This window comes from Trachypithecus francoisi, unplaced genomic scaffold (genome assembly GCF_009764315.1).
Source record: "Trachypithecus francoisi isolate TF-2019V2 unplaced genomic scaffold, Tfra_2.0 Lachesis_group8, whole genome shotgun sequence".
NCBI lineage: Eukaryota > Metazoa > Chordata > Mammalia > Primates > Cercopithecidae > Trachypithecus > Trachypithecus francoisi.
The window spans coordinates 46,834,663-46,842,356 of record NW_022681473.1 but is presented as its reverse complement, the minus strand read 5'-3'; the positions used below and the strand labels follow the sequence as shown (position 1 = coordinate 46,842,356).

At 42.4% G+C, this 7,694-nt stretch overlaps 1 pseudogene; it reads left to right on the top strand.

Annotated features, from left to right (window-relative positions):
- The first annotated feature begins 1,142 nt into the window (after nt 1-1,142).
- LOC117080024 lies at nt 1,143-3,679 on the top strand (annotated as a pseudogene).
- Nucleotides 3,680-7,694: the final 4,015 nt, after the last annotated feature.

Genomic DNA, 7,694 nt, shown 5'->3' with positions numbered 1-7,694 from the left:
TCAATCTGGGTGGGCACCACCTAATCAGCTGCCAGCATGGCCAGAATAAAAGCAGGCAGAGGAACACGGAAGGACTAGACTGACTCTCCCGTGCTGGATGCTTCCTGCCCTCGAACATCAGACTCCATGTTCTTCAGCTTTGAGACTCTTGGACCTTCCACCACAGACTGAAGGCTGCACTGTTGGCTTCCCTACTTTTGACGTTTTGGGACTCAGACTGGCTTCTTTACTCCTCATCTTGCGATGGGCCTATTGTGGGACCTCACTTTGTGATACTGTGAGTCAATAATCTTAATAAACTCCCCTTTATATATACATCTATCTTAGTTCTGTCCTTCTAGAAAACCCTAACTAGGATGGGTGAGTGCGGGGCGGGCGTGGAGAAGCAGCTAGCTCCCCTCGCATATGGTTGGAGGGAGGAGAAACGTGCCGAAGGGCCCGTCCGTCCGGGCAGCGGGCCTCCCTGGAGGCTCAACCCAGTCCTCTGCTCTAGCCTGCTGCCCCAGCCTGGCCGCTGCGGGCCCCGCCCAGACGGCGCGCGCGGAATCAGCTCTGAGTCTCTTCTGCTCCCACCTTTTTCTCCTGAGGTGGGTGTTTGTCCGGCTGCTGGGCGACCTTTCCTGCGAAGGAGGCTGTGCCTTCATTCGGTCGCGCCCCGGGCTGGGGAGGCACCTCCCTGGTGCGCAGGAACCGCTGGGGCGGGTAGGAGCCCGGCTCTGCCTGAGCCCTGGAGAGAGTGGGGCTGGCACCGCGCAAGGGCCCCTGCCTACCGGGAGACTGGGATTTCTGGCCTCCTCACTTCGGGACCCCTGATTGTGGAGTGTCAAAGACGGAAGAGGACTTATTGACCTTGTCCACCCCCGTCCCCGCTTTTCACAGGTTAGGAAAATGGGCGCCTGGAGAACGGAAATGCAGTTATCAAAATTGACTCCAGAAGAGAGAAACCTAACAGAACAATAACAATGGAATACATTGGGAATATTATCAGAAAGCTATCATCCTGCTAAACTCTAGGCTGGGATGGTGTTACAAAAAGGAAGGAAGGAAGGAAGGAAGGAAGGAAGGAAGGAAGGAAGGAAGGAGGGAGGGAGGGAGGGAGGGAGGGAGGGAGGGGAGGGGAGGGGAGGGGAGGGGAGGGGAGGGGAGGGGAGAGAAAGAAAGAAAAGAGTCCTTCATGAAAAAGAAAGATCTTAAGCAACATGATGGATCCAGAAGCTCATGGAAAGAGACCACCAGTACTAACATCTTCAAAACAAGATATGTCACCTCATATTACAAATTTGGTGAAATGAAGCATTACTTGTGTGGCTGCTGTGCAACCTTCAACAATGTCGCAATCACATTTCCCATTCAGAAGACCCTCTTTCGACAACAGCTGTATGGCATCAAAACCTGGGATGCAACACTTCAGTTGAGAAGGGATGGATTTTGAAACTTGTATCGTGGAATCTTTCCCCGATTGATGCAGCAGACAACTACACTTGCACTTACGTTTGGTCTGTATGAGGATTTATCCTGCCTTCTGCACAAACATGTCAGTGCTCCAGAGTTTGCAATCTATGGCGTGACAGCAGTGCTTGCAGGGACAACAGAAGCAATTTTCACTTCAGACATTGCTTCAAGACCACAAGCATCATGATAAATTTACCAACACGTATCAGGCTTTCAAGGCACTGAAATGTCATGGAATTGGAGAGTATTATCGAGGGTTGGTGCCCATTCTTTTCCAGAATGGACTCAGCAATGTCTTTTTTTTTTTTTTTCCTGCCTTCAAGGTCCCATTAAGTAGCATCTGCCTACCGCAACAACTCACAATGCTCATTTGGTCAATGATTTTATCTGTGGAGGTCTATTGGGTGCCATGTTGGGATTCTTGTTTTTTCCAATTAATGTTGTAAAAACTCACATACAGTCTCAGACTGGTGGGGAATTTCAGTCTTTCCCCAAGGTTTCCCAAAAAATCTGGCTGGAATGGGACAGAAAACTGATAAATCTTTTCAGAGGTTCTCATCTAAATTACCATCTGTCCTTTATCTCTTGGGGCATAATCAATGCAACGGTTATATGAAAAAAAATCATCAGTTAAGTGCCACTTATCAACTGAATAGACCTTCTAAGAAGAATGCAGTTTGGCCTCTTTCTTAATTGGCCAAATACAAGTTGGTGTCATAACTCCAGGCCACAGTGAGTTATGGGCAAAGCTGTTTTCCTTAAGCATCAACAAAATAGAATAAAAGGTTCCCATAGGAAAATATAAGGGTTTTTTGTTTTTTGTTTTGTTTTGTTTTGTTTTTGTTTTGTTTTTTGTTTTTTATCACTACCTATTTAGGCTAATTGCCTGGTAAATAGCTGTCCCTCTGATGGCCTTTGACAGGGAACCTAATCCCCAAAATAGGATTCTTTTTCTCAACCAGTCTTGAAATCTTCTGCATTGAAACATAAATGACTGTGACCGGGCCTGAGACTCCTCAGGCTTCCTTTGTTACTCTATTGCTTACTTCTCTGCCCTCAGGGGCAGCTGCAGAGGATAGTCTTCATTAAGCTCAAGCATATGACAAAGGGGCAGAACAGAGAAGAAAACAGCTTATTAGCTATAGGCTTTTCATGACAAATTGCTTGTATTAGTTTTGAAACTAAGCACCTATTGGATAGTCATTATACTATTTCTATTTAGATATGGTAGATCAAGGAGCTACGAAAGTTCTCATTTTGCTCTGTAGGTTTGAAAGTTTTGACCTTCAACCCTTCCAAAACATCCTTAATTTAACTTCACTTATTTCATTGTCAAAAGACAAAGGGACTTAAATTTTGCTATAGGTGTTCCATCAAGTTTTCATATTAATTGTGTATAGATAAAATTCTGTTTAGTTTGGTTTCTTTGAATTATTGGTGCCATCTCAGCAAAGGACTGTGGTTATTTTTCCCCTTGAGTATGAGTTGGTTATATTCAAGCATCCTGTTCTCTTAAAACTCTCATTTTAAAAAATAAACACTTTCATAACATTTTGTTGTAGAAGTCTATTAATGCAATCCCACGTCACCCCACCCGTGGTTTCCAAATACTACAGACTGGGGAAAAGGGCTCAGGATAGTTTTCACCCCATAGTGTTGGCTGTCGTTTATTTTACTCTTGGAAATAGAGACTCTATTAGAGTTTTGACATTTTGGGAACTCAGTTTTCCCATTGTGTCAGTAAAACAATAAGATAATTTGAGAGCATATGATCTAAATAAAGACATTTGAAGGGTTAGTTTGAATTCTAAAAGTAGGTAACAGCCAAATAGCATTCTCATCCCTTAGCAGATGAAAACTTCTTTGTCAAAGGAATTGGAAAATGTGAAAATATTTTTTCCAGATAAAGCAAAATGACTCATATGCCACTTCCGATTGACTAAGGAAATATAAGAGACAAACTGAAAAAGTGGATTATGAATCTTAAAACCCTTTCTGTAAATATTATGTAGTTAAAGATTGATTTCCAGCATGACATGATGGTAGGTTTCTTGTTAACCAGTTTTTCTTCTTTCGGATAATTGCATGTGAATATGTGCACATACTGACCAAAATAAAATCAGGGCCTCAACTTGGTAGTTTACTTAAAGTTTCTGGGCAAATAGTCCATAAAAGTTGTTTACCTCTAAATGCTGTATGGCTGGTTAAATACAATGAACATCCTTCCTCCAGCTGTAAAGGATGAAGCATATTAAGTATTAGCCAGGCAGTAATGAACCTAAATAGCCATACAACAGCTCTGTCTGATAATGTTGTGCTGGATATTGCAGTTTACTTTCAAGGTGTAGATGTAAGAATTTAAAAAATAATAATAATTTGACACCAAATAAATATGAAATAAATATGAGTAGCATCCTTTGGCCTATTACATAGAGTCAGGATTTGAAAGGGGTTGAGTTTGAGAAATGAATGAATAAAAGCACCTTGGTACCTGACCCTCTCATTCATGTGTGTGACTCTGAGCACTCACAGGCATGTCCAGCTACTCAGCACAGGGCAGGTGAGTTAGCCTGGGGTTATACCTTAGCCTTGGGAATAGATGCCATTGGGCCTTTGGTTTTGTTGGGCTTCCTTCGTCTTTACACCCCATACAGGTGGTAGAAATCTGAAGCACTTTTGTGAAATATAAGCTAAGTGAGAATTCTAAGGAAAATGCTTTGGTTTCTGCTGTCTCAAATAAGTGGCATTTAAAAACAATTTCTAATAAATATTTTTAAAGGTTTTAACTCAGTATTTTTTTTTTTATTTCTTTGTCACTTTTTACAGCTTTTGAAGACCAAACTGCAAATATATTACCAGGGATGGTTTCGTGTCATCCTATAGACTTCTTAAATTTGACAGAAAATTCAACAGAACTTGTAACCAACAGCTTTTTCTGAACTTGAAGTCAAAATGTATTGCTAATAAAGGATTCTAATTATTGTTTTTACCTTAAGTGTGAGCTAGTGTGGTAATAATTTTGAAAAGGCAGACTGGGAATGGTGGCTCGTGTCTGTAATCCCAGAATTTTGGGAGGCCGAAGCAGGTAGATCACTTGAAGTTAGGAGTTCGAGACCAACCTGGCCAGCATGGCAAAACCCCATCTCTACTAAAAATACAAAAATTAGCCAGTCACGGTAGCACACGCCTGTGATCCCAGCTACTTGGGGGGCTGAGGCAGGAAAATAGCTTGAACCGAGGAGGCAGAGGTTGCAGTGAGCCCAGATTGTGCCACTGCACTCCAGCCTGGGCGACAGAGTGAGACTCCGTCTAAAAAAAAAAAAAAAAAAGTTGAAAAAGCAAACATTATTGAATATCTGAAAAGCTTTAAAAGTGCCCTTTCTCTTACATATGTGGCACAAATGGCTCATGAGCGCAGGACACTTATGGTCTTGTGTCCTATACTTCATGTCTGAATGCCACCAGGAATGTTATGGATTCTGGATTTAACACATTTAGAGTGGTATAATCCCTCAGGACTGCACCACAGAGTAAACACAACCTTTATATGGTGGTGAATATGTGTGTCTTTCTTGTTTCATTTGGGGTTGGGGACAAAATCGACGTTTTTGTCTAAACAGTCGATATTCATCTTAACCTGGTTGGCTGTGTAATCACCGGCTATATTGTGAACTGTGCAATAAAACAGAAAGGTGTGTGTATATAATTACCTTTGGATACCTAAAATTCCCCAGCTCGGTTACAATGTAATACTCAGTATAAGGCTGTGCAAACGTGTAAGGGAATAATGGTGGTCGATGGGATATATGAAATGGGATCTAGAGGGCTTTGAGTGAAACCAATCATGTTGAACTAACACTGGTTCTGTGTAGATGAAGTAGAGTGAGGGATATGCGTTCATAAAATGAAGGGTGGACAGGAGATTACATTTGAAGAAAGGGTAAGCACTCAGACTTGGTTTCTTTTAAATTAAAATATTTCTTTTGTCATGTGCAAATGCATATCAAAGACTTGAACAGGCGTTCTCTTGAAATTTGAGGATTTTTCGTTTTTAATGCTGTCTTTGCTTAATATTAAATATATGTTGCCTAATGGCTCCCAAATTTTGTGGGAGTCTCTAAATGTTTCCTCTTAAAGGTTCATTATTAAAAATGGTTAAGCACACAATGCTATTTTTGTTTGATAGTTTGAGTTTTATGACCATATGAGTTTAAATGAAATATGTTAAATGTTTCAGAGTTAACACTTTTTTTGGATAATTTGAAATACAGTTTGCTTTTCAAGTCAAAAAAAAGAAAGAAAGAAAGTAAGTAAGAAAGAAAACCCTAACTAACACAGACTGCAACTCTTAGATGAGTCCTAGTGCTGAATCAGGCCCAGACACAGTGGACTGGGCAAGGGTGGCAGGTAGGGGCAGACAAATTACTAAGACACCAGCTGGGGTGCTAAGGAAGTGCTGGTATCACCCTCTCCTAAGCTCAGGCTGCACAGTTTGTGATTCCAAAACAGAACTCAGCCTTCTACTTCAAGAGAGGAGAGGGAAGAGTGGGGAGAACTTTGTCTTCCATCTTGAATACCCACCCAGCCACAGAAAAATAGGGCACTAGTCAGAGTCACAAGGCCCTCTTTCCAGGCCCTGGCTCCTGGATAACATTTTCAGACACACGCTGGGCCTGAAGGGAACCCACAGCTTTGAAAAGAAAAACCCAGTCCTGGTACCATGCATCACCTGCTAACTGAAGAGCCCCCGGGCCCTGAATAACCAGCAGCAATACCCAGGTACTATACTGAGGCCTTGAGTGAGTCTCAGGACTTGCTGCTTCAGGTGATACTCAGCACATTACCAGCAGTGGTGGCGATGGGGTGAAACTCCTTCTTTTTGGGAAAATCAGAGGAAAAAGTAAAGCAGACTTCACCTTGTACTTTAGGTACCAGCAGCGCCACAGTGGGGTAGAGCACCAAGCAGGCTCTTGGGGTCCCCAATTCCAGGACATGGCTCTTGGCATTTCTGGACCTGCCCTGGGACAGAGGAGAACCCACTGCTCTGAAGGGTGACTTTTAAGCCACACAACATTCACCACAAACTGACTAAAGAGCCCTTGGGCTTTAAGGGAACATTGGTATTAGTCTGGTGGTACTCCCCATAGGCCTGTGGTGGTAGTGGCCATGGGGTGAGGCTTCTCTGCCTTTAAAAAGGGGAGGGAAGAGTGGGAACAACTGCTTCTTGTGGTTTGAGTGTGAGGTTAGTTGTAGTACAATAGAAAACAGGTAAATTTCTAAGGTTTTGGAGTCTAGTCCATGAATCCTGGTTGGCACCTCTAGACCCACCTGGAATGTGAGGATACTCACCACCCTGAAGGGAAGGACACAGGCCTGACTGGCTTTGCCACCTGCTGATTGTAGAGCCCCAGGGCCTTGAGTGAACATAGGCAGTAGCCAGAGAGTGGTTATAGCAGGCCTTGGGCAAGACCTTGTGCTGTGCTGGCTTCAGGTCTGACCCAGACCAGTTACAGTGGTGGTGGCCACAGGGGTGCTTGTGTCACTCCACCCCCAACTTTAGGCAGCTTAGAACAGAGAGACAGACTCCATTTGTTTGGGAGAAGTAAGAGAAGAGCGTAAGAGTCTCTGCTTGGTAATCCAGAGAATTATCCCGAATATTGTCCAAAACCATCAAGGCAATACCTCTACAAGTCTGCAAGAACCACAGCTTTACTGGACTTGGGATGCCTCCTAAAACACATACAGTTTAGATCAAAATATTCAAACCTGTCCAGATATCTGGAAAGGCTTCCCAAGAAAGTTGAGTACAAAAAATCCCAGACAGAACACTACAACAAATACTTTAGCTCTTCAGTGCCCGGACACTGAAGAACATCTATTAGCATCAACCCAATTTAGTAAAACATGACCTCATCAAATGAACTAAATAAGGCACCAGAGACCTATCCTGGATAAATAGAGATATGTGACTTTTCAGACAGAAAATTCAAAATAACTGCGTTAAGGAAACTCAAAGAAATTCAAAATAACACAGAGAAGAAATTTATAATTCTATCAGATGAATTTAACAAAGATATTGAAATAACTAAAAAGAATTAAACAGAAATTCTGGAGCTGAAAAATGCAATTGGCATACTGAAGAATGTATCAGAGTCTTTTAATAGCAGAACTGATCAAGCAGAAGAAAGAATTAGTGAGCTTGAAGACAGGTTATTTGAAAATACTCAATCAGGCTGGGTGCA